This window comes from Pituophis catenifer, unplaced genomic scaffold (genome assembly GCF_029215685.1).
Source record: "Pituophis catenifer annectens isolate HBS135680 unplaced genomic scaffold, rPitCat1.0.hap2 SCAF_5, whole genome shotgun sequence".
In the NCBI taxonomy this organism is placed as follows: Eukaryota; Metazoa; Chordata; class Lepidosauria; order Squamata; family Colubridae; genus Pituophis; species Pituophis catenifer.
In genome coordinates this window covers 52,473,107-52,500,086 of record NW_027256885.1, presented here as the reverse complement: position 1 = coordinate 52,500,086, position 26,980 = coordinate 52,473,107, and the positions used below count along the sequence as shown (strand labels likewise).

At 45.8% G+C, this 26,980-nt stretch overlaps 1 pseudogene; it reads right to left on the bottom strand.

Moving 5' to 3' along the window:
• Positions 1 to 415: 415 nt before the first annotated feature.
• Positions 416 to 26,980, bottom strand: LOC139317680 (craniofacial development protein 2 pseudogene; annotated as a pseudogene).

Sequence of the window (26,980 nt, the reverse complement as noted above, 5' to 3'; positions counted from 1 at the left end):
GAGAGCCTGTGATGACCCGGGACAAGGCACGAAGGCAACACAGCCAGCTGATAGTTCAAACTCCCTTTTATTGCTCCAACTTTCCCCCAAACACTCCCTCATTTATGGCAAGTCCTGGAGCAAAGCGCTCACACACATACACAGCAGCCTCTGGCTGTGAGTAGTCCAGTAAAATGCTGTTAGCACAATGGCTTCAAAGCAAGAAGTCCCGCGAGGCAAAGGAACAAGACAATGAATTCACGAAGCTAGGAATAAGGCAAGCAGTCCTGCAAACTCCAGACAACGGCAACGGCACACAAAACTCCACAAATTCAGTGTTTGTTCCCGACAAACGCCCCTCCCCACAGCGTCTCCTTAAGTCTCAGTCCCCAGATGTGCCTTGTGAAGAGGGGCGGGGTGCTCTCCTCCTGAGTCGTCAGGTTGGCCTGCACTGTTCCCGCCTCCTCTCCACTCTCTGTGCTTGGGGATCAGGAGGGGGCGGTCCTTGCTCATCACCTGAGCTCCGTCGCTCCTCATTTCCACTGCCTGCCCTCTTGGTTGTCTTGCCCCCATTTCTCCCTGCTGGCAAGCTGTCCCAAGCCTGAGGGGCCCAAGGTTGCCTCGTCATGCTCCTCCCCGTGTTCCTCCAAGCCAACGAGGCCACCCCCTCGACCTCCGTCGGCCCCAGCTCTGGCTCATCCTCCTCCGACAGGGGCATGACAAAGCCACTTGTACTTATTCTCTGGCTTCTTGTATGGTATGCGTTCTTCTGCAATTCCAATAATGGTCAATTGAATTTTCTGCCACAGTTTATCAGGCGTCTTCTCAGCAGTGTCCAGTAGTTCAAATCTGTTTTTCACCTCAGTTGTGTATGTAGTAAGGATTTTAGTGACATCAAACTTCTTTGGAGGCACTGCCTTTTTGATGGTGCATAGCTTGACTTTAATCTTTGCCACCAACAATTCATGATCTGAGCCACATTCAGCACTTGGATATGTCTTAACAGCAAGGACTGAACTGGTCCATAGATCGCTGCATAGGACATAGTCAATCTGATTATGGTGAAGTCCATTTGGTGAGGTCCAAGTCAGTGGTGGGTTGCTACTGGTTCGCACCGGTTTGGGAGAACCAGTAGCGATAATCTGTCGTCGCTTGCCGAAGCGCTGGCAACGGCTGGCTGGCCATGCCCCTGAACCGGTCGCCCGCTCGCCACCCGCTCGCCCTGCCCAGTCACTCCTCACCTCCCGGGCAGCAGAGCACACTGTGTGACACTCGCGCATGCGCAGTCTGCTCTGTGGCTTGCCTAAGCTGCCTTCCCGTGCGGTGCCTGCCCTGCGTCGCAACTGACCTGCCTCCTCCTACCTACAGGTAAGCATGTGAGTTGCACTAGCTCCCCATCCCCGCTGCTTGCCTTGGCCCCCCTACCATCCCCACCATGCTCGCATGGCTTGCTAAGCTGGCATGGCCCAGCCCAGCTCCATTCCAGGCCGCGCTGCCTGAAGCCTAGCTTGCCGCAGCCCCCCTACCGTCCCCGCAGGGCTCACAACCGTACCTTCTTACTCCTACGGCTGGTGGTAGAAGGGAAGGCAAGCCAGCACCCACAAGGAACTGCTCCTCAGCCCCAGCCATGGATTTTCAAGCCCGGGCTATTGCAATAGCTTTTCATTCCAAGCAGCCCGGGCTTGGAAATGCATGGCTGGGGCTGAGGAGCGGTTTCTCATGAGCGCTGAAAGTACCGGCCTTCAACCTGGCTGTTTCTCTGTGCCTGGCTTTCTGGATGGGTCCCCAAAGCACAGTGCTGCAAAAAAACTCTCTCTCTGTCCCAGCAAGAGAGCAGGGGAGAGAAAACAGAGCACTGGAGAACACGTGGAGGGCTCCATGTGGTCTCCATGTCAGTGGCTGCTGCTTCTGTCCCCTGCTGCTTCTTGCCTGGGAGAGAAAGTCTTTCAGAGCACTGCGCTTTAATCAGACTCCTGTAAATCCCATGCAGAAAGCCTGCACTTTCCCAGGGCCCCGAGGGCCACTCCCCTCCATGCCTGCCACCGCCTAGAGCTGTTGGGAAGGTGATGCTTGTGGCAGATAGGAGGTGGCAGCTGCGGCTGACTTGGGATGGAAAGTTGGAAACACAGAGAAACACCCGGTGAAGCAACTGCCTTTTCCTCTCTGACTTCTGTTAGCAGAGAGAAGGAAGAGGCAGAGGCAGTGGCAGTGGAAGGGGCCGATCGCTTTGCAGCCAGCGTGCTCCCTTCGCCTGGCTTGCCTCACAGTGCTGCCACACACACATACTCACACAAGGAGGTTTCTCTTGAGAGGCTTCAGAGGCCGAGACATTTTTGTCACAAGTAAATGCCTTATTCTCCATTATGTAAATAGTACATGAACAGGGTATCAGGGGTTAACTTATTCTTCACTTCTTAATGTATTCATACTTCACCACTCCCATATCTAGCTCCACCCATTGTATATATAAGGAGCTGCATACATCCCTTCTTTGCTTCTATCTGTGAATATTCAGTGAATATAGAATGCCTTATGTAAATAAAGAGAGATATATTTGAACTCTTAATTCTCAAATTATTTATTGAGTCTGATCCTGAAAATATCGCAACAATCTGGTAGCAGAGGATGGTTGAATTGACTCAATAAAAACTTAAATATGTCTAAAAGAGATAGGCCCAACACCAGGGCATACAGCAAAGAAATGGAAACGGATAAAGAAATAATCGATGAGTCCACGAACGCAATTTCGAGAGAATCTGAAGAATACACCACAGAAGACGAAGAAATAATAAATGAAAATGATGACCAAGAGGAAAACGAAATAGAAAACAACGAACTCAGGTCAGAGATACTAAAACTTTTAAAAAGCCAAAAGAGCGATGAAAGCCTCATCGCGAACCTCCAAGATATACTAAAAAACAACGGAGCAGCGAGAGAGAAGCACATCGCTACTGAAAAGCCAAAAGATTCAAAAATAGTGAGTGATATGCTTACAGACAAAAACGCAGTGAAGAAGAAAAACAACGATCCCGCGCAAAATTTCGAATGGCAGCCATCTTGGTTTCAACAGACCTCCAAGGTGAGCGAAGCAGAGCCAATCAGAAAGCTTGATTCAAAATTTCTGGCGCGAAAGGCATTACTCGATAAAGAAAGTGAAAAAGAAAAAGTATATACCTCAGAAGAATCAGAATCAGAGAACGAAGAAGATTCAACAGACATGCAAATAAAGTCAGCAATGAAAACGCTTTTTGCTGCATTTGGACCGAAACTGAAGATTACTAAAAAATCAGCCAAAAAACAAGCAAGCAAGCCAACGCCTCAAAATCTACCCGCTCCTATCCAGACGACGAGAGCACCGACACCTGAACCCAGAGAGCCTTGCAGATACCACCCCACGCCGCAGACCGATCCAAGGACCAGCGCTTTCAACAGAAGAAAACGAGCACCCGCTACCACCAGGACTCCCAAGATCGAGCCGGAGACCGATTCATCGGAAGAAGAACAAAGCGAATGAGCCGCAGCGACGAGAACCTCTCACGACGACTCCATGAACGAAATGAGCAACGCGCATGCGCAAGACTACGCGGACGGCCCAGGAAGACATGAGACGCGGAGAGAATCATGCAGACTCGTTGCGAGCATTCCCACGCCATTTTGTAACTTCCAGCATTTACGAGACCACGGACTACCCCCGGTTGTAAGTAATGGACCCAACAATGTTGGAAATTTACCCAGTGACTTCCCAAAGCTGAGAATAGATGGCATTAATTTGCAAGAATGGTATCAGCAGCTCCAGGTTGTCTTTATGAAAGAAAACTTACTGTTTTTTATCACTAATCCCCCAAAAAGACCTTGGACTCTAAAGTTAGATTACTTACACCATAGAGCATTTTTCTTATTAATTTCCAGTGTATCTCCTGCAATGTATCACAGCATTAAGCAAAATCTGACTGTCTCAGAAATTATTCAATGCATGTTCAATTTGTTTCACAGTGATAGTGTAGCTACTACCACAAGAATGTCTAAAGATTTCTTCTCTTCTAGGATAAAACCAGGGGTTACCATAAGTGAACATTTAATATCCTTAAACAAAATTAGAGCAGAACTGCATTTAAGGGGGGAGGTGATTTCAGATCAAACGATGAAAAGTGTTATCATCAACTCACTTGACCCATCATGGGATAATTATATGTCACATTTAGACACAATCAATCTAGGATACTTATCCATAGAAAGTCTATCCAATAAGTTAATAGCTGAAGACAATTCAAGGAGGAGTCGCTCTAACACAAACTATATAGAAAGGTAGCATTTCAAGAAAGATATCATGAAACATTTAGATGCCACAATTGTGGGTCCAAAGAACATAATAGGAGGGATTGCCCTAAAATTCCAAAAGAAAGACATAGATCAGAATATAGAAATAAGTACAACAACAGACAGTCTTCCATTGATAGACATAGGTATAGAAGTCCACCCAATTATAAAGAACATAGAGGGGGCAGAGATAATTCAAAGGATAGAAAATCTGGTTCACTGAATGGACTAAACAAACAAGACAACACTAACATACAACAACCAGAGAACAATAATTGGCTTATTGATTCTGGAGCAACTAATCACACTACAAATAATAGAAATATATTGTCTTCATTTGTAGAGGATAAATTTGTAATAAAAGTAGCTAACCAAGAAAAAGTCCAAGTAATAGGTAGAGGGAATGTAACCTTACCTGGCCTAGGAAAAATAGAGGGGGTATTACTAATACCTGAGATACCTCATAACATACTTAGTGCCATAAAACTAAGCAGAGATTCCGATATTAACATTGTGTTCTCAAAGGGAAAAGCAACATTAGAGAAAAATAGAATAGATATAGGTACAGTAATAATCAAAGGAGGCCTACCTTATTTAATAACAAAGGAGAAATGGTTACACAACATTGATTCAAATATGGAAGATAGCATTGAAATAGATAATGGAAACAATAGTAACAGTGACAATGATGAATGTAAAGTAACTCATAATCACAAAGATACACATAATGAAAAAAAACCTAAAATAGGTAAGCCAATTCACGATGAGTGTGCTCATGTTTTACATAGGAAGTTAGGACATGCCAGTTTTCCTGTAGTACAAAAGATGACTGAACACGCAGAAGGTGTTAAAATAAAAAATTGTGAAAACTATTTGGAATGCTCAGTATGTAAGTCTACAAAGCTTAAAACTAGTCCCAGACCTAGAAAATCAACAAGGTCAACCAACAAAATTTTTGATTTGGTACACATGGACCTAGTTGGTCCACTAACACCATCAATTACTTATAAAAAACGTTACTTTCTAACCATTGTGGATGATTATAGTCGTTATGGATTTGTTTACACATTAAAACATAAAGATGAAACCTTTCAGAAATTTAAAGAGTTTTACAAACGTATAGAAACACAGCACAATATTAAAATAAAGCAAATCATGACAGATAGGGGATGTGAATTCATGTCTAAGGAATTCTCCCAATGGCTAAAGGACAAAGGAATGTTACATTACACATCTAGCCCATTTTCCGCATTCCAGAACGGAGTGGCAGAGAGAAAGAACTCAACATTACAAACCATGATTAGATGCACATTAGAAGATGCTGGCTTAGGCAAACAATTCTGGTCAGAAGCCCTACAATATTCCAATTACACACAAAATAGAACTTGGTCCAGCATTGTAAATAAGACACCATATGAAGTAATGTATAATAGGAAACCAAAATTAGCACACATGCACATATTTGGAGTCACTGCAGACGTACACATACCCAGACAATTGAGGCGAAAAGGAGAAAACGTATCCAGAAGACTTAGATTTATGGGATATGAGACAGGTACAAAAGGATACAGATTCGTCGATAATAATAACAAATTTATAGTTTCCAGAACGGCTGTGTTCCATGAACAGGCCAACTGGTCTAAAATACATCTTAATGAAATATTCCCAAACACCAACACAGATACCAAAATCCAAGGAAGAAGGACTATAGAAGAACACAGTAACAACATGCATAGAAACAAAACCAAAACATGGACAAACAGTCAACACAAAATAAAGACAGATTCATTAACGAAAAAGGAAGCAAGGTATTTACATGACAATGATAGTAAGCCTGAAAAAGCAATCAGAAGTACCAGAAATCAAATGCCAAACAAATACAAGGATTATGTAATGCATATGGATGGAGAATCAACAACACCTAGTACATATGAGGAAGTGTTAAAACTTCCTCCTAAAGAAAAGGAAAAATGGGAATCAGCAATGACTAAAGAGATGGATAGTTTACGAGGGCTAAATGTATTTACACCTGCAATTGCACCAAAGGACAAAACCATCATTGGCACTAGGTGGATATATAAAATTAAAAATTTAGAGGGAGGCAATACCCTATACAAAGCTAGATTAGTTGCACAAGGTTATGCACAGAAATATCCCGAGGATTATACAGACACATACTCTCCCACAGTAAGAACTGAGAGTGTCAAAACAGCTCTAGTTATAGCATCAGCACTCAATCTCGATGTGTTCCAATATGACATACAGACTGCGTATTTACACGCAAAATTAGATAAGGAAATATATGTAAGAGCACCTCACAGTCAATACACAAACAAAAATGAGACTTGGTTATTAAACAAAAGTTTATACGGGTTGAAACAATCTGGTAAACGATGGTATGATTGTTTAGTAAAAGTACTTAAAACTATGGATTTCAGTGCCACTACTGCTGATAACTGTTTCTTTGTAAAAAAGGATGATGATTCCATAGAATTTGTATTAATCTATGTGGATGATATTTTGTACATAGGTAAACATAAAGAGAGGAGAGAAACATTTGTAACAAAACTAAATGAACATTTCTCACTGAAATCTTTGGGCAAAGTAAATAAGTATCTTGGTGTTCAAATCAGTAAAACCAGAAGGGGATTCAAACTTTCCCAAAGAGATAAGATCATAGAGCTCTTGAATAAATGTAATTTAAGTGATGCTAAGCCCTGTGACACTCCCATGCAAACTGATTTTCTAAAGAATGCAGACGAATCATCCCCTGAATTCAAAGATAATACATTTTATAGGTCAATTATAGGTTCCCTTCTTTACATTTCCAATTGGACTAGACCTGATATTGCCTTGTCTCTCAACTTATTGTCCAGACATGTCAGCAAACCAACACTATACCATTGGGAAGCTGTCAAAAGAATATTAAGATATTTAAAGAATAGTTTAGACTTTTGTTTGTTATTGGAACCTAATAATGTCAAGGAGCCCATTCTCACATGTTACGCCGATGCGGATTGGGCTGGCGATACTTCATGTAGAAAAAGTACATCTGGTTATATATTCCTCCTTAACGGTTGTCCAGTTTACTGGTACACTGGCAAACAAGATTTAGTGGCCACTTCAACAACAGAGGCAGAATATGTTTGTCTATCTAAAGCAGCAAATAACCTTGTATGGTTTAATGATTTACTTTCTGACATTTGGAAAAAACCCACTTTGCCATTTATCATGCATGAAGATAACAAAGCTGCTATCGAAATATCTAGATCTGATGCTATTGGACAAAGGTCCAGACATATAGATATAAAATTTAAACATGTGAGACAGTTATCTCAGGATGGATTTATCAAAGCAGTTCATTGCGAAACATCAGAGCAAATAGCTGACATATTAACAAAGCCTTTGCCGTCTAAGCAACATAAATACTTGACTTCTAAGTTATATGTTTTATATTGTTCTGAATCTGAATGTAATTGGTGTAGTATATCGAATCGGCATTTAGAGGGGGATTTGTCACAAGTAAATGCCTTATTCTCCATTATGTAAATAGTACATGAACAGGGTATCAGGGGTTAACTTATTCTTCACTTCTTAATGTATTCATACTTCACCACTCCCATATCTAGCTCCACCCATTGTATATATAAGGAGCTGCATACATCCCTTCTTTGCTTCTATCTGTGAATATTCAGTGAATATAGAATGCCTTATGTAAATAAAGAGAGATATATTTGAACTCTTAATTCTCAAATTATTTATTGAGTCTGATCCTGAAAATATCGCAACAATTTTTTTTTTCTTTTCCCCCTCCTGGCCTCGAGTGCATTAAAGAAAGGTAAAAGGGAAGCGGGGTGGGGGTGGGGAGAGAGAGAGGCTTTAATTTGCTTCGCGTCGGAGGCTAGAGGCTTTTTGTTTTCGTTTGCTCCGTGTTCCTCCTTCATGCAAAAAAAAAAAAAAAAAGCCCAATCTGATCTGGAGCTGAATGTCATTGGAAGCAGTGCTGTCAGCCTGGAGCATTTTATTTCAGTCTTTAACTGGGCGATGAATTGAACCTCCTCCCCTAAAACAGATGCGATGTGGGTTGGGTTTTTTTTTGGTTTTTTAAGCGATTGTTCCTCTAGGTCAGTGGTCTCCAACCTTGGCAACTTTAAGACTTGTGGGCTTCAACTCCCAGAGTTCCTCAGCCAGCTGCTGGCTGAGGAACTCTGGGAGTTGAAGTCCACAAGTCTTAAAGTTGCCAAGGTTGGAGACCCCTGCCCTAGATCACTTTAGGAACAAAGTGGTGGGTTTTGCTGGCGTTTCAGGAGGAAGGGAAGGGAGGGAGGGAGAGGGAGAGGGAGAGAGAAGAGAAAGAGAAAGAGAAAGAGAAAGAGAAAGAGAAAGAGAAAGAGAAAGAGAAAGAGAAAGAGAAAGAGAAAGAGAAAGAGAAAGAGAAAGAGAAAGAGATAAAGAAAGAAAGAAAGAAAGAAAGAGAAAGAGACAAAGAAAGAGAAAGAGAGGAAGAAGGAAAGAGGAAGGGAGAGAGAAAAGAGACAAAGAAAGAAAAAGAGAAAGAAAGAGGAAGGAAGAGAGAGAGAGAGACAAGGGAAGGAAGGAAGGAAGGAAGGAAGGAAGGAAGGAAGGAAGGAAGGAAGGAAGGAAGGAAGGAAGGAAGGAAGGAAGACAAACCCTGGCACTAGACGTGGCTTCAGAAGATGCATTGAAACAGGACAGCAATCTAGGGCTGGAAGGGACCTTGGAGGCCATCTAGTCCAACCCCCTGCTCCAGCAGGAAACTTTATATCATCTGGATTATTTTGGTGCCTCGAACGGAGAGGAAAATTGCCAGAAAGGAGAAGGAGTTTACTAGGACACGGCTGCCATGCAGAGGAAGGCACAAATAGTCCTTGACTTATGACCACAATTGAGCCCAAAATTTTAGTTGCTAAGCAAGAGCTTTGTTAAGTGAGTTTCACCACATTTTACTCAATCCATGACCTCTCCTGGCTCTAACAGTCATGTGCAAGCTAGGGAAGAACATCTGAAGGTGTGTGTAATGTTCTAAATGTACAGAAGTTATAGTTAAATGTGTGGCAGAAAGTGGACTCTGGGTGTGTTTTTCCAAATGTAGTAAGTGAGGTTGAATGTTTATAGTTTTAGAAGAGCTGTGTGTGTGTGTGTGTGTACATACACATACAGTATATATAGTAGATAATGTATCTTTTTGTGTGCCTATACACACTCTATACTATGTAATATGTATGTACACATATGACATATATACATAGGATTAAATAGTATATTTTGGATGTTCAGCAGCAGTAAATAGACAGTGAAATTGTATCTCGTTGAGGCTTTTGAGGCAAGGAGAGGCCAGGCACCCTAACCCTTGATGTGAGTGACGTCAAGTTAGCCACGCCCACCCAGTCACATGACCACCAAGCCACACCCACCAAACAAGCCACGCCCACAGAACTGGTAGTAAATAAAGTTGGAACCCACCCCTGGTCCAAGTATATAAGTGGTGCTTGTGTAGTTTGAACTATGTATTCATGATCCTAATTTGGGTTTTTAGCAAAATTGTACCAAACTCCTGCATCATTCCTCTCACCTAGTCCAAAACGACCAGTGATGCCTGTCTCTGCTTGTTTGCCAACTTTTGCATTAAACCAACTTATCCAGTCAGTTCTAAATCTATAAAATCCATATTTCTTTCAGTCTTCTCTACCGAATCTGCCAATTTCAAACCAAGTTCCTTTTGAAAATCTGCTTTAACTACAGTTATTTGCATCTGGGCATTCTTTGTTGTCATTATTGTTTTGTCGGTAAAAAGTCTTAAAAAGTCTTCAAATTGGATTTGTATGTTAGAAAGCAGTTATTGCTCAAATTCAAGCCACAACTTCTTGTCTGTAAGCTGATACATTCTTTTCTCTTGTAACTTAGCAACTAGAGATAAGAAAACTCTCCAAAGACAGGGAGCAAAGAATGTTGAAGTGATATTCCTCTGAATAATGAACTGGATAGAGAAGCAGGGAAGATATTTTTTTGATATTTCGACATAAAATTAAAATAAAATTGGAAAAAATAGGTTCAAAGTTTTTTGCAAATTAATAAAATGCAGATTCCCTGTAGTGAAAGACCAATATAGATGTAAATCAGGTCAAATCAAAACACTTTCACTACCCAAAAGCACACCATGACTTCCTTATGCAAGAGTTATTCAAAGCAGCAAAATAGATCAAAGGAAAGAGACAAAAAAACCAGATAAAGTCCAGCAGGGGGTTAAAATAAATCAGCATTCAACCAGCTGGTTAACTTTTAGAGATAAAAAGCAAAGTAAAACAAAAATTTCAAAAAGTGTAATTAAAACCCAGACATGCTTGAGAAAATGAACTCCCAAGAGGAAAGATGAATGACCAGTGTCTTTACGGCTGCTCCCACTGGGAACTGCAATCTTCAGGGTTCCTCTTCCCAGGTGGGTCCATCTTGGGTCATTCCTAAGTGCTCCCATTCAAATCCAGGGAGCAGTGCTGTGAAAGAACCAGCTTTGGCAGCAAAATCAGCAGATCATCAACAGGAGAGAAAAAAGTTCCTGCCATTCAACAGCCATCTTGGGGGAGTGAAAAAGCCATTGTCTGACCAGAAGTAGCTCACTGACACCAAGGAGATCAATTTCCAACCTGATCTTTTCTCATTTGACAACATCTAATTTACCCCAACTCATTCCTCTGACATTCCATGTGGCTATCTGATGTATTTCTGTACAATGCAGACATTTGCTTATGCCACTGGCTGCCTGAGCAGCTGGGATTCCTGTTGTCCTATCATTGGGCACCCTATCTGTCATGATTGAGACCCTTTCCATATAATTTTTTGTGGAGTAGATTGCCATGACTTTCTCCAACCCTGTAACTCACTTTTCAACAGCTGCCCAGGGACAGCAACTACTGTGGTTCTTGTTAACCACAAGCAACGACTGATCCGGTATGGGATTCCTTTTCGGTTGTCTCATCATGGTTAATGGGTTTGTGGATACTCTTAGTCTGGCTCCTCTGTTGAAACCTGTCTGACTTGGGTGACCCTTCTAGTATACTTTCTGGTGGTATATCTCCAGCATAGCTCTCATCATTAACAGAACACACAAGCCTGTCCCTCACAACAAGGGGGTATCCACGTGGAGACGTTGAACATACTAAATGGTTTCGTTTTGCTGTTGTTCCAATAATATTTTGAAATGCATTAAGGAAAACTGGTACTGAATATATTTAGGGTGTGTGTGCTAAATCTGGTGTAGCATAGTGACAAAATTATTGACAAAACTTTAATAATTTTGAAATTGGGTGTGGCATAATAAAACTAGGACAAAAATTCCAACTTAGAATATCACTCCTGCCATGTGATCTCGGGGTGATCATAGACAGAATCCCTATTATCTCAGCCTCCAGAATTTTGGCAGTTATGAAAGGTGCCATTTAAGTGAAGCGCGATACATAATTATTACCCTGTTTCCTGCTCTTGCTGATGTTGCAATTCAGACTAAACAAGACTGCTCTTATTTGTCCAGCTCCACCCTTTCCTTTCCTTTTTTCTGCAGACCGGAGGGAGCATGGTTTTACATGCTGCCTGCATCCCACAAATGGGGCTTCACTTCTTTGTGCGGCCTGTTTTCTTTTTTATATATATAATTTTTTATTATTATTTTTAAATCAGAAACATAAAACACATCTTTTCAAAACGAAGCTTTTGCTCCGGTCACAAATTAATACCAATCACCAACAAATCTTAATTTTCAATTAACACAACTTAATATTTTACGCAAATATTTCCCTCAGATCTGTCAATTTAACTATGCCATTATCCCCAAAAACCCGTTACTTAAATCTTAAATCCTAACCAATTATCATTCCATTTTTTTTCTTTCATTTGCTTAGATGGATATATTTTAACAATATAAGTCATACAATTATGATAAACATTCATAAAGTATTTAATTTCAACATACTCATTTTATTTTTACTATTAAACTCAAAATTTATACTCTTTATTACTATTATTAAACCTAACTTATTCATTTTATTTTAACTGTCACTCTCCACATACACATCCTCACTTTAATTATCCCACCTCATTTTATATTTTACTAAAAAACCCAGCATTGTTATCTTTATCTTTGTTGTTAAACCAATCATTTTTATTTCTTGGCTGTAAAACACAGCATAACCATTCTATTTTTGGCTGTTGAACACAGCTTGCCCATTTTTATTTTTTGGCCGTTACACAGCATGCCCATTTTTGTTTGGCTGTTAAACACAGCATATTCATATTTATTTTTTGGCCGTTACACGGCATATTCAGTTTTGTTTTGGCTGTTACACAGCATATTCATTTTGTTTGGCTGTTAAACACAGCATATTCATAGTTGGTTTAACTATTGATCCCTACTTAATCCTTTCTTTGTTGTTTCCATCCATCTATGCATTGCTTATTTTCACTTAATCATATTTATCTTTGTCCTTTTTCATGACATTCATGACATTTTAACATTGAGACATGGTTCTTGCTTAAAACATATCTTTAGATGTATTTATAAATTCCTTTTAACATTTTCATTTAATCATATTTATCCTTATTCTTTTTCCTAACATTTTAACATTAAAACATAATTCTTGCTTCAAACATACCTTTACATATATTTATTAATTCCTTTTAACATTCTTAATTTCTATAGAAACCTCCCTTTTATTATTACAATCCACCTTTACTTTATTTTATTTTTGATCACATTGTCTTCGTTTCCTCGCCTGCAAATGTATATTTCCTTCCATTTTCCAAGTTTTAAATTTTGTTCTCCATAAGTCAAATTAATTATCTTTCTTATTTTTATTCCGTATATAATGTATCAAATCTCTTTCTTTTGAGCCTGCACTTAATCCTTCTTCTGTTCCTGCATCAGTATTTGAATTATTATTATTTCAACTATAGGAGTTCTGTTGTAGATTCCTTTTCTTTTCACCAAAATCAAGCTGCCTGCAGACAGGAAAAAAAATCCTCCTCCACAAAATCCAGTAACTTTTATCTGTAAAGCTCAGAGTTTCCCATAACAAAGAGAAGTTACAAAGTTCCTCTTTAGGCCAGATGGTGTCTCTCTATAATCCACATTTCCCATTAGTCATGCAAGACTCCATTTTGCTATTATATAACCATCCAATTTATTTCTTCTTCTTTTAATTTAAAAAGTATCAAATCTTCTTTTTTTTTCTTTTTAAAATCCAATTCAAGTTTTGAAGTGTTTAATCCTTTTACCATATCTCCATGATTGATTCCCTTAGTTCTGTTCCAAAATTAGTTGTTTCTTGGGTCTTTGTTTCTTTAAGGTTGCAGTTTAAAAAAATTTCCAAAGCCCCTTTGTTGCATAGCCGCTGTTTTAGGCTAGGGGTCTTCTAAATATTAATATTGCTCCAAACGTTGTTGCAAGCCTAGGTTGTTGTCACTCACCCAGCTTCAAAGAGCTCCGTTTTACTCAGCTTTCCTCCAGCACTTTTCTTGCCCGGTTGTCCCAGCTTCGTGGCAGCTGCCATGGCTGCTGCCCCCCGCCGCTGACTCACAGAGTCTTGCCTGTTCCTCTCACTTGTCCAAGGCACCCCTCTTTCTTCCCCATTCCTGCAGGATGGTTCCGGTCCGAAGACCCATCGGCGGCGGTTCGGCAGCCAGGGTTTTTGCGGGGCTCGTCAGAGCCCGCTATTTCCTCGACTGTCTCGCCGCGATGCCAAACCGGAAGTCCGTGCAGCCTGTTTTCTGGCATGCTGTCAGTCCACGGACCAGGGGTTGGGGACCCCTGCTTTACATGGTCCCATCCCCTTGCCTGTACTTTATTCCTTGATCTTACTAAATGGCCTTTTTAATCTGATAGCTTCTGGATGAATTGACCTTCAGTTCCCAGAATTCCCAGTCTGGTTGTGGAAGGCTGCAGTACAATGTGATAAAATGTAAAATAACAATCAGGATTTGTGGGGGGAGGACTCCCATTCTTTAAAAACCCTTTAAAAGGCTTTAAGATATTATTGCTCCTAATAAATGTTAACTAAGTTCAGGGGCTCCTTCATTGTGCAATTGGGCTATCCATTCAGTTGCTTCTCCCTCCATCATATTGTCAGCAATTACTGAGACTATATCCTGATCTGTTTGGTATTGATCCCCATAGCAGTCAAGGTGGGACCAAATATAGTTCAGGAAATAAGTCAGCTTTCCTGGGGTCCCGTCGAAAGACGCTCTGAACTGTGGGGGAGGGGCAGCTGGTGGTGCCAGCTGTGGAGCCAGGGCAGGTGGCGGGACTGGGGCTGCCATCCACTGGTACTGCACCCATCCCTGGCTGGGGTAAAAGGGCCATCCAGGGGGGTTTGGTCTGCCGGGGGCAGTCGGGTGGGTGGCTGGTGAGGAATATTTGGTCTCGGCAGCTGTAACGTCTCCCTCAGCAATCCTGGGCTGGATTGACTCAGAGGCCCCTGTTGCTGGCTGGCACCAGTTTCCGTTGGAGCTGTCATCCCAGTAGACCGGGCCCGGTGGGGAAGTTTTTGGCACGATCTGCTTTGCACCGAGTGAAACTACGGTCATGCCGCCTTGGCCTGGGAAGGTGAATGTTGGCTGAGTCAGAACACAACCAGGCTGGCTGCTTGGAGGGAGTTGGGCGATGCTGCCCACTGTTGTGGTCTGCCAGCAGCCTGCAGAGCTGGCAGCAGAGTCGGACAGCAATGAGGCTGAGGAAGAACATGGGCCAGTCCTGGAAGCTGGGGAAGGCCCGGATGAGGGCTCTGCGTCGGAGGCAGAGATGGGGCCAGGGCCATCGGGGAGTGATGCGTGGACTTCGGAGCCTCCAGAGGCTGACAGTAGAGAGGCAGAGGAACAGGAGGAGCCTGTTCCTAGTGCACGTATGAGAAGAGCTGCCAGAAGGCAGGAGCAGCTAAAGCAGAGAGGACGACTCGGGAGTAGGGCCAAGAGATGATTGGCCCCTCCCATAAGGCTTAAAAGACCAGCAACGGCTCTTGGCCTCTTTGCCGGAAAACAACCATTGAGAGATTTGCTTCGTGTTTGGCTGTATTTCTTTCTTGTCAGTGTCTTCTGTTCCTGAACTGTTGCCAAGAAAAGCCTTTGGCAGTTTGCCTAATTATCCCAAGGTCAGGGATAAACTGAAGAATAGTGTTTTGAGGACTTTGCTTTCATTTAATTTGGAATACGCTGAGAATGAGTTAATTCTCAGCTGTTTTAATAAAATCTGATTGTTTTTTGGAACAGTTTTGCATTTAATATTAACTAAGTGGGCCTGGGTCACAACAGTTTGTTTTCCGTCCTAACGAGGATAATTAGTAACAAACCTCGATCATAATGAAGCAGCTCTGCCGAAAACGCGCAGCTTCAGCAGCAAGTAACTTTGTTAGCTGCACAATGGCTCAGCTCCAAGCTCCAGCTTCTCCCCCTCCCCATAGAAGATGTCATGTTGCTGTGCAAGACAAATTTGACAGCACTCAAGCCATGTTTCCTGCTTTTATGGGACAATGGCAGCTTTTTATCAGCCTGCGAACGGAGGACTTCCCCACTGACCGGGATAAAGTGGGGTTTATTTTCAGCCTTCTCTCCGGCTCTGCAGCTTGCTGGGCCATGCCCCTGCTGCTCCAGGCTAGTCCTCTTTTGGATGATTTCAGGGGGTTTTGTGAGCATCTCCGACTCATGTATGAGGACCCCATCAAGATGCAGACAGCTACCAGACGACTGAAGACCTTGAAGCAGGGCCGGAAACCACTGCAGGAATATATCAGTGAGTTTCGACCCATGTGGTTCCAGTCCAGCGTGAGACCCCGGCTCCACAGGAGGAGCCCATGGAAATAGGTGCAGCCAGACCCCGTCTGTCGGTGCCCGAGAAAAATAGACGACAATCAGGGGGGTTGTGTTTGTATTGCGGGGAACCCAGGCACATGGCAGCCTCTTGCCCAAAGAAGCGACGAGGGGAGTCGGCTCCTGGGCCTGCCCCAAAGCCACAGAAAACCATGTCGGGAAACGCCCTGAGCCCAATCTAGGGGACACCCTGGTTCGGGCGCACACCAATACCAAGGCATGCCCAGCGGACATGGTGGCCGGACCCCCCCCCCCCGGCATTTGATTTTGGCAGCAAAAGTCTTCTTGGCCAATAGTCTGCAGGGGATTCCGGCTCACGCCTTGGTGGACTCCGGAGCTACAACTAATTTTATGGATGCGGCGTTTGTAGCCAAATATGCAGTCCCTCAGTGTCCATTGGATCCTCCCATGCTCGTGGAGACCATTGATGGCCGGGTGCTTCTGTCTGGGTCTATTACGGCCGTCATGCAACCCTTGCCTCTGACCATCGGGTCTCATGAGGAGGCCATTCAGTTTTATATTACCTCCGGCCTGCATTTTCCCGTGGTTTGGGGTTTGGCTTGGCTCCGGACACAGGACCCGCAGATCTACTGGTCCCAGAATTGCATCTCTTTTCTGAGCCTGCAATGTGTAGACCACACCTGCCAAGTCTGCGCAGGCCAGCTGCTGGGTCCAACCAGGGTGTCCTTGCCTTCCGACCTCAAGGATTTTGTAGATGTTTTCAGCGAGCAGGAGGCGGACCAATTGCCACCGCACCGGCCATACGATTTCCCCATTGATTTGATTCCGGACGCGCCACTCCCAGTGGGGCATTTGTATTCGATGTCGGACCCTGAGTTGGCCGCATTACGGGACTTTGTGGATAAGAACCTGGCTCGGGGTTTTATCCGGCCCTTGTCATCGCCTTTGTCCACCCCAGTCCTGTTTGTGTAAAAGAAGACCGGAGACTTGCAGCTTTGTTGCCACTACCGCAAGCTAAATGCCATCACGGTGAGCAGCCAGTATCCTCTGCCCCTTATTCCCGAACTTTTGGAACGGCTTCGGGAGGCTACTGTGTTCACTAAATTGGACTTGCGAGGGCCTTATAATCTTGTTCGGATCCATCCTGGGGATGAATGGAAGACGGCGTAAGGCACCCGTTACAGACATTTTGAGTATACGGTCATGCTATTTGGGCTGACCAATGCTCCTGCCGTCTTCCAACAGTTCATGAATGACATTTTTAGGGACCTCTTGGACAAGTTTGTTGTCATTTACTTGGACAACATTCTGATCTACTCTCCTTCCCGGGAGAGCCACCAACAGCACCTCTGCCTGGTCCTTCAACGTCTTTGGGAGCATCATCTGTATGCTAAACTGGAGAAATACCAGTTTTTCCAGTCCTCCATCGAGTTCCTGGGGCATCGCATCTCTCCCAAGGGCATTGCCATGGAGCCGAGCAAGGTGGAGTCTTTGTGTAGTTGGCAACCTCCTCAACAAGTGAAGGATGTCCAGTGCCTCCTTGGATTCGCCAACTACTATCGGACTTATATCCCCGGCTTTGCTGCCTTGACCGCACCCCTCACTCGGCTTCTGCAGAAAAAATTCCCATTCTGGTTGGGTACCCCCGAGCAGCAGGCATTCCAGGCCTTGAAACAGGCCTTCATGAAGGAGCCTATCTTGAAGCATCCTGACCCCCACCACCCATTTGTGGTGGAAGCAGGTGCATCGGATGTTGCTGTTGGTGCGGTGTTGCTCCAGGCTTGCGTGTCCGGCGGTACCCTCTTCCCTTGCGCACATTATTCACGGAAGCTCAACCCTTCTGAGCGCAATTACACCATTTGAAAGAAGGAGTTACTGGCCATTAAGATGGCCTTTGAGGCCTGGAGACATCTTCTGGAGGGGGCCCGGCATCAAATTAAAGTCCGGACGGATCATTCATTTTCATTTTCATTTTCATTTTATTGGATTTATATACCGCCCTACTCCCGAAGGACTCAGGGCGGTGAACAGCCAAAGAGATAAAACATACAGACTACAAAATTTAAAAGACAATATAAAACCCAATTAAATCGTTTGGCCCGGAACAGATTAAAATACCCCTAAAATTTTAAAACAGATTTAAAATTTACAATTAAAAAGGGAAGTTAGGCCAGGCCAGCCTGTTGAAATAAAAAGGTCTTGAGGGCACGGCAGAAGGTGCGTAAATCCGGGATCCTCCGTATCTCTGGGGGGAGCTCATTCCAGATAGCAGGTGCCCCCACAGAGAAGGCTCTCCCCCTGGGGGCCGCCAGTCGACACTGTTTGGCCGACGGCACCCTGAGGAGCCTTTCTCTATGAGAGCGTACTGGCCAGTGAGAGGCTACTGGTGGCAGCAGGTGGTCCCGTAAGTACCTGGGTCCTAAGCCATGGAGCGCTCTAAAGATGGTAACCAACACCTTGAATCGCACCTGGAAGACCACCGGAAGCCAGTGCAGCTCACACAGGAGAGGTGTAACATGGGAGCGCCAGATCGCTCCCATAACAACCTGTGTGGCTGCACTCTGCACCAGTTGGAGCCTCCGGGTGCTCCTCAAGGGGAGCCCCATGTAGAGAGCATTACAGTAGTCCAGGCGGGAAGTGACGAGGGCATGAGTGGCCATGTGTAAGGAGTCCCGATCCAGAAAGGGACGCAACTGGCAGATCAGGCGAACCTGATAAAAAGTCCTCCCGGCCACGGCTGTCAAGTGCTCTTCTAAAGACAGCCACGAATCCAGGAGGACACCCAAGTTGCGAGCCGTCTCCGTGGGGGCCAACGACTCGCCCCCAATAGTCAGTGATGGCACCAACTGACTATATCGGGACGCCAGAAACCACAGCCACTCAGTCTTGGATGGGTTTAGCCTGAGTCTGTTTCTCCCCATCCAGATCTGCACGGCCTCCAGGCACCGGTACATCACTTCAAGGGCATCATTGGATGGTCCGGGGTGGAGATGTACAGCTGAGTGTCATCAGCGTACTGATGGTACTTCACTGCGAAACCACGGATGATCTCACCCAGTGACTTCACATAAATGTTGAACAGAAGGGGCGAGAGGACCGACCCCTGTGGCACCCCACATATAAGGTGCCTCAGGGTCGACCTCTGCCCCCCTGCCAACACAGACTGCGACCGGTCGGAGAGAAAGGAGGAGAACCACCGCAACACAGTGCCTCCCTCCCCCAACTCTTCCAACCGGTGCAGCATGATACCATGGTCGATGGTATCAAAAGCCACTGAGAGATCTAATAGGACCAGGACAGAGGAACAACCCCTGTCCCGAGCCCTCCAGAGATCATCAACCAATGCGACCAATGCCGTTTCCGTGCTGTACCCAGGCCTGAAGCCCGACTGGAATAGATCCACATAAACCGTTTCATACAGGTACTGGGGAAGCTGTCGCACGACCACACTCTCAACAAGCTTCGCCACAAAGCCAAGGTTGGAGACTGGACGATAGTTTGCTAACACTGCCGGGTCCAGGGAAGGCTTCTTGAGGAGAGGCCTCACCACCGCCTCTTTCAAGGTGGCGGGAAAGTCACCCTCACTCAACGAAGCATTTATAATCCCCTGGAGCCAGGCTCGTGTCACCTCCCGAGAAGCCAGCACCAACCAGGAGGGACACGGGTCCAATAAACATGTGGCTGCGTTCAGTCTACCCAGAATCCTGTCCACGTCTTCAGGAGTCACAGAGTCAAACTCTTCCCAGATAACATTCTCAAGACCTGCCTCCATCATCCCTCCTGAATCTACCCAGTCAGAGTCCAAGTCTTCCCGAATCTGGGTGATTTTGTCATACAGATACTGGACAAAGTCCTCGGCCCTACCCTCCAAGGGGTCCTCCCACGCTCCCTGATGGAGCAGGGAGTGGGTCACCCTAAACAGGGCAGCCGGGCGATTATCTGATGATGCAATAAGAGCAGCAAAATAGTTACACTTTGCCGCTTTTATTGCCACTAGGTAAGTCTTAATATGAGATCTTACCAGTGTTCGGTCAGATTCAGAAAGGCTGGCCCTCCAACTGCTCTCCAGGCATCTTTTCCAGCGCTTCATCTCCCTCAGCTCCTCAGTGAACCAAGGAGCCAGGTGAGACCGGTGCCGGGTCAGAGGCCGCAAAGGCACGACCCAATCCAAAGCTCCAGCGGCTGCCCTATCCCAGGCGGCCACTAGGTCTTCAGTCGAGGCGTGAGCCAGAGCCTCAGGGAATGGCCCAAGCTCTGTCTGGAACCTATCAGGCTCCATCAGGCACCTGGGGCAGAACCATCTCATCGGTTCCGCTTACCTGCGGCGAGGTGTGGCGGTTCGGAGGTCGAAGCGAAGGAGAGAGTGATCCGACCATGACAAGGGCTCAATCGTTATATCCCCTATCTCAAGATCACTCAACCACTGACCAGAGACAAAAACCAGGTCTAGCGTGTTTCCCCCTGTATGAGTAGGGCCATGAACTAACTGGGTCAGGTCCATAGCCGTCATGGAAGCCATGAACTCCCGAGCCATCTCAGACATCTCACCGACAGATGGCAAGTTAAAATCCCCCATGACCATAAGTTTGGGGTTATCAACCGCCACCGCGGCTATAACGGATCATAAAAACTTGGAGTTCCTACAGACCGCCTGGAAACTGAACCAATGGCAGATTCGGTGGTCGCTCTTCTTTGCCAGGGTCAATTTCCACATTACGTACATCCCCGGTGGTTGCAACCAAAGGGCGGATGCGCTCTCGCGGAAACCGGAGTATTCCCACATTGAAGACCCGCTTCCGCTCCGGACAGTGTTGCCTGTAGAGTCTTTCTCCCTGGTTCAGGAACCAGTGGATTTTCGGGCTCAGATACGGGAAGCGCAGCGGCACGATGCTTACGTAGAGCAATGGAAAGAAGAAGTAGGTCCCGCCTCTCCGTGGACATTTCACGAGGAACTCTTGCGGTACCAAGACAGGCTCTACGTGCTGGTGGGGCCGCTCCAGGGACTTATCTTGTTGCAGTGTCATGATAATCCTGTGGCGGGGCACTTCGGCCTCTTTAAGACACTGAAACTAGTTTTTTGCACTACATGTCAGGTGTGCTTCCTTCAAAGTTCAAGAAAGAATGACCCCAACTCCATGGTTTATAGAGAAAGGTACTTTTACTGAAAATTGAAGTGATCACAACCAAAGAAAAGCAGAATCTGAGGCAAAAGCACAAAAATTACAGATAGAAAGCATTCCCTCCCACTGTCCATCGTAAATCATCCAATCCAAAGGTCTCCCAGAGGTCAGGTGGGAGCACACGTCTGGCAGTGTCATCAATCAAGAATGCTATGACTGTTGACCCGATAGCAGCTTCAAAGATGCAGCACAGTAGCTTAAGTCTCACTTTTGTTTCTCCTCTCCAGCACGCTTCTCCTCCCTATGCTAGCTCCCCCTCCCCCTTTACCATGGCAGCCAAAGCAGTAAAGGCGGAGGCTGACAGTGGCCCCGATTGCGACACGATGTCCAGGCTTATGTCACGTCCTGTGTTCGCTGCCGTCAGGCCAAGTCGGCAACGGGAGCCCCTCCAGGGCTGCTTCAGCCATTGCCGACATCAGAAAGACCCTGGGGTGCCATTTCCATGGACTTCTTGACAGATTTGCCTCCGTCTTCTGGATTCACGACCGTGTTCGTGGTGGTGGACATGCTGATGAAAATGGTGCATTTCATCCCATGTTGGAGGTTACCCACAGCTCATGCCACCACCCGCATGTTTATCCAACACATCTTCTGGCTGCACGGCCTACCTGATAGGGTCATTTCAGACAGAGGGGCTCAATTTGGTCATGGGTGATTTCAACTTGCCGTCCGTTGGTGAAACGTCTGAGATGGCTTGAGAGTTCATGGCTTCCATGACGGCCATGGACCTGACCCAGTTAGTTCATGGCCCCACTCACAGGGGGGGGACACACTCTGGACTTGATTTTTGTCTCTGGCCAGGGTTGAGTGGTCTTATTATAGGGGATATAGACATGGAACCCTTGTCATGGTCAGATCACTCACTCCTTCGCCTGGACCTTCGAACCGCCATACCCCGCCGCAGGGAGGCGGAGCCAATAAGATGGGTCCGCCCCAGGCGCCTGAGGGAGACTTAGTGCAGCCACATGTTTACTGGACCTGTGTCCCTCCTGGTTAGTACTGGCTTCCCGGGAGGTTACACGAGGCTGGCTCCAGGGAATTATCAATGCTTCGCTGAGTGAGGGTTACTTCCCCACGGCCTTGAAAGAGGCGGTGGTGAGGCCTCTCCTCAAGAAGCCTTCCCTGGACCCGGCAGTATTAGCCAACTATAGTCCTGTCTCCAACCTCCGCTTTGTGGCGAAGGTTGTTGAGAGTGTGGTCGCACGACAGTTTCCGCAGTACCTGGAGGAAACGTCTTATCTAGATCCGTTCTAGTCGGGTTTCAGGGCTGGGCACAGCACGGAAACGGCATTGGTCGCGTTGGTTGATGATCTCTGGAGGGCTCGGGACAGGGGTTGCTCTTCCGTTCTGGCCCTGTTAGACCTCTCAGCGGCTTTTGATACCATCGACCATGGTATCATGCTGCACCGGCTGCAGACCGGTCGCAGTTTGTGTTGGCAGGGGGGCAGAGGTCGACCTCGAGGCCTCTCATATGTGGAGTGCCTCAGGGGTCGGTCCTCTCGCCCCTTCTGTTCAACATTTATGTGAAGCCGCTGGGTGAGATCATCCGTGGCTTTGGGGTGAAGTACCATCAGTACGCTGATGACACCCAACTGTACATCTCCACCCCAAGCCACCCCAATGATGCCCTTGAAGTGATGTCCCGGTGCCTGGAGGCTGTGGGGATCTGGATGGGGAGAAACAGGCTCAAGCTCAACCCTTCCAAGACTGAGTGGCTGTGGTTCCCGGCATCCCGATATAGTCAGTTGACTCCATCCCTGACTATTGGGGGCGAGTCTTTGGCCCCCTCGGAGAGGGCTCGCAATCTGGGAGTCCTCCTGGATACGCAGCTGTCCTTGGAGGAACATCTGATGGCTGTAGCCAGGGGGACTTTTTGTCAGGTTCGCCTGATCTGCTAGTTGCGGCCCTTTCTTGATCGGGATTCCCTGTGCACAGTCACTCACACCCTCGTCACCTCTCGCCTGGACTACTGCAATGCTCTCTACACGGGGCTCCCCTTGAAGGGCAGCCGGAGGCTCCAACTGGTCCAGAATGCGTCCGCGCGGGTAGTTACGGGAGCTGCATGGCGCTCCCATACAACACCTCTCCTGCGTGAGCTGCACTGGCTCCCAGTGGTCTTCTGGGTGCGCTTCAAGGTGTTGGTTATATCCTTTAAAGTGCTCCATGGCATAGGACCTAGATAAAGTTTTACTTTATCACTGAACTGGAGAGAGGCAGGATCATTTAGGATTCACAAAACAATGCTTCCATGAGCCCCATACTGTCCAAGGCTGCTGTCTCATTCTGCCAAATGGCAGAGTCAGTGCTGAACTGAGTCTTCCTTTTCATATACCTCTCCATACCTGTTGCTGAATGTAGAGAAGAGGAAGTTTCTCTGTCCATTATGCTGTGTTCACAAAATTCTCAAAGTGATTTGGTTTGGCTGTTGTGTGAGATGAGCTTTGATTTTGATCGGGTTATTTTTTTTCACATGCCACATGTCATTTGCATATGCTGTTTCAAAGAGGCTTGTTCCATTGGCTCAGACCATTGAGTTGAAAGTTCTACATCCACTTTCCAATTTAAGCACAGGATATATTACAGCTGCCAATGAAATACCAAAGCTGGCATATAAACCATATATTTCACTGCTGTTGTTTAGTCCAGGGGTCCCCAACCCCTGGGCCGCGGTCCACTACCGGGCTGCAGCCTGTTAGAACTGGGCCATGTAAGCAGCGGGCGAGTACACTTGTGCAAGCAGCGGGTGAGCATGCACACATGTGAAGCTCCATTTGCACGAGCAGCAGGTGCACATGCATGCAAATGGAGCTGCGTGTGCCCACCACTCATGTGCGGAACCTTCCCCCCGCCAGTCCTCAAAGCCAGAAAGGTTGGGGACCACTGGTTTAGTCATTATCCAGATTTTTGGAGCCAAGTCCTGGGAAAACTAATATTCTTTATTATATTATTAATATCATCTGAGTCACTACGATTCACTCATAGTTGGACTTTGACTGGACTATTTGTTTATTAAATTTATTTGCTGCCCATCACACAATTCAAGGTGACCTTGAGCGGTTGTTCCCATTGAGGTGACTGAAACACGGCTTAGTTAAGAGGGACAAGTTTGCCCCTGTGACTCCCAATGAAGGGGACAGGATCTTCAAGACTACTAACCCAAACAACTACTTGTTTATTATATCCTGTCCCCTCCTGGCTTAAAGGTGGTATGGAGTTGGTCCATGCTGTATGGTCAGCTTCTTTGAGGTAGGATGTGGTTCTGCCAGTATTAAAGGAGGAGGTGGTACACCCTTCTCAAAAACCTGTTGTTGGACTCAAATGATCTGGGCAATTTTTGTCCAGTTTCCAACCTTATGTTGATGAACATTCTCAGTCATCCAGGTAGAGTTGTCTGGAAGTTGAGTTGTGGCAACTGGACTTCTTTTCTTGTTGGTTTGAAACATTTTTCTGCTTATCCAAGTAGCTTTTTCAGTCTGAGCAAGTTGGTTAGAGGAACCCCATATATGTCCTCCAGAGAGGTTTCATTTCTCACCTAATCTGGATAGGCTCATTAGGTGAGTAGGCAGAAAGTCGTTGGGATGTAAATGTTCCAACTCCTAAATCCTTTACCCTAGGTGGGTAATTAAGTGTGGTGTCCCTGGTGAACCTGTGAAGTGGTCTTAATCTTCATGGGGACTGATGAAAGAGAAGCATAAAAACATTTTGAACCAACAAGAAAAGAAGTCCAGTTGCCATGACTCAACTTCCAGACATTTCCAACCTTATCTTTCTAGGAAAGATTGAGAAAGTGGTTGGGCTGCAACTTGAAGGAAATGGATTATCTAGATCACTTTCAATCAGATTTCAGATGAGGACATACCACTGAAATGGCACTGACTGGTTGTATTTTTTGATTACCTTTATGGAGCCAGACGGGGTGATGCAACTGCCCTTGTTCTCCTTGATCTCTTAGTAGCCGTCAATGTCATTGCCAATGGTATTCTTCTGGATGACGTGTGAGGTTTGGGAGGCACTATGCTTTATTATTAGTTCTCCTGCTTTTTCTGTGGTCAGTTCCAGTTGATCTTGATGTGGGGAGAAGATTGAACCAGGCACTCCTGACATGGGGTGCTACAAGGCTTTGTGTCTTTAACCTCTACATAAAGCTGCTGCATGACATCACCTATTGGTTCAGGTTTAGGTTTCACCAGTATGCTGACAATACCCAGTTGTATATCTTAACCCCAGGCCATCTAAACAATGCTGTCAGTGAGCTGTCCCAGTGTCTGGAGGTTGTGTAATGTCTGAATGGAGAGAAGTAGTCTTAAGCTGAACCCTGGTATGTCTGAGTGGCTGTAGTTATTTGGATCTAGGACATTTGGCCTCCACCACATGCACACACCCATTTCTTCCTGGGCCTCCCACCACAGCCAACCCACCAGAAGCATTCCTCCTTGGCTGGCCCTACACCAGTGCTCTTCTGCTGCCAATAGACCCCTGGCCCTCCACCCCAGCCACTTGTTCTGCCCAATTCCCTGAGGCACATTTGTACCCCGGCGATTCGCCCCAAGAGACAAATAGCCGTGCCTCCTGGCAGCCAATCTGTAGGCCGAGGTGTGGGCCTCTGCCGAGCCATGGAGGCAGTGGTGAGGCAGTGGTAAGAGGTGGGGCAGCACCAGCAGCGGGATGGTTGGCCAGGGATCGGAGCCTCTGTGGAGGTGGGGGGGGGGAAGCAGTGGGAGGCAGGGCACACCAGCAGCAGACATTCAGCCCTGGATTTGAGCCTCCATGGAGGCGGTGGGGAGTGCACACTGGATCAGTCTCTTCCTTCCTTCCTTCCTTTCATACAAAGGAAGCCACAGTCAACTCCTGGTCTTGTTTTTACTGACTGTATCTTTGGCTGCAGAGCACATAGTCAATCTGATTTCTGTGTTGACCGTCTGGTGATGTCCATGTGTAGAGTCGTCTCTTGGGTTGTTGGAAAAGAGTGTTTGCTATGACCATCGTATTCTCTTGACAAAATTCTATCAGCCTGTGCCCTGCTTTATTTTGTACTCCAAGGCCAAACTTGCCTGTTATTCCAGTTATCTTTTGGCTTCCTACTTTAGCATTCCAATCCCCCATGATGATAAGGACATCGTTTTTTGGTGTTAATTCTATAAGGTGCTGTAGGGCTTCATAGAACCAGTCAATTTCATCCTCTTCAGCACCAGTGGTTGGGGATAGACTTGGACTACTGTGATATTGAATGGTTTGCCTTGGATTTGAACTGAGATCATTCTGTCATTTTGGGGATTGTATCCCAGTATTGCTTTTCCTACTCTTTTATTGACTATGAAGGCTACTCCATTTCTTCTGAGGGATTCTTGTCTGCAGTAGTATACCTGATGGTCATCTGAATTAAATTCACCCATTCCTGTCCATTTTAGTTCGCTGATTCCTAAGATGTCGATGTTCAGTCTTGTCATCTCTTGTTTGACCACATCTAGCTTGCCTTGATTCATGGATCTTACATTCCAGGTTCCTATGGAGAATAGATCTTTACAGCATCGGACTTTCCTTTCACCACCAGATGCATCCACAGCTGAGCATCCTTTCAGCTTTGGCCCAGTCACTTCACTCTTTCTGGTGCTACTAGTACTAGCCCTCTGCTCTTCCCCAGTAGCATATTGGACACCTTCCGACCTGAGGGGCTC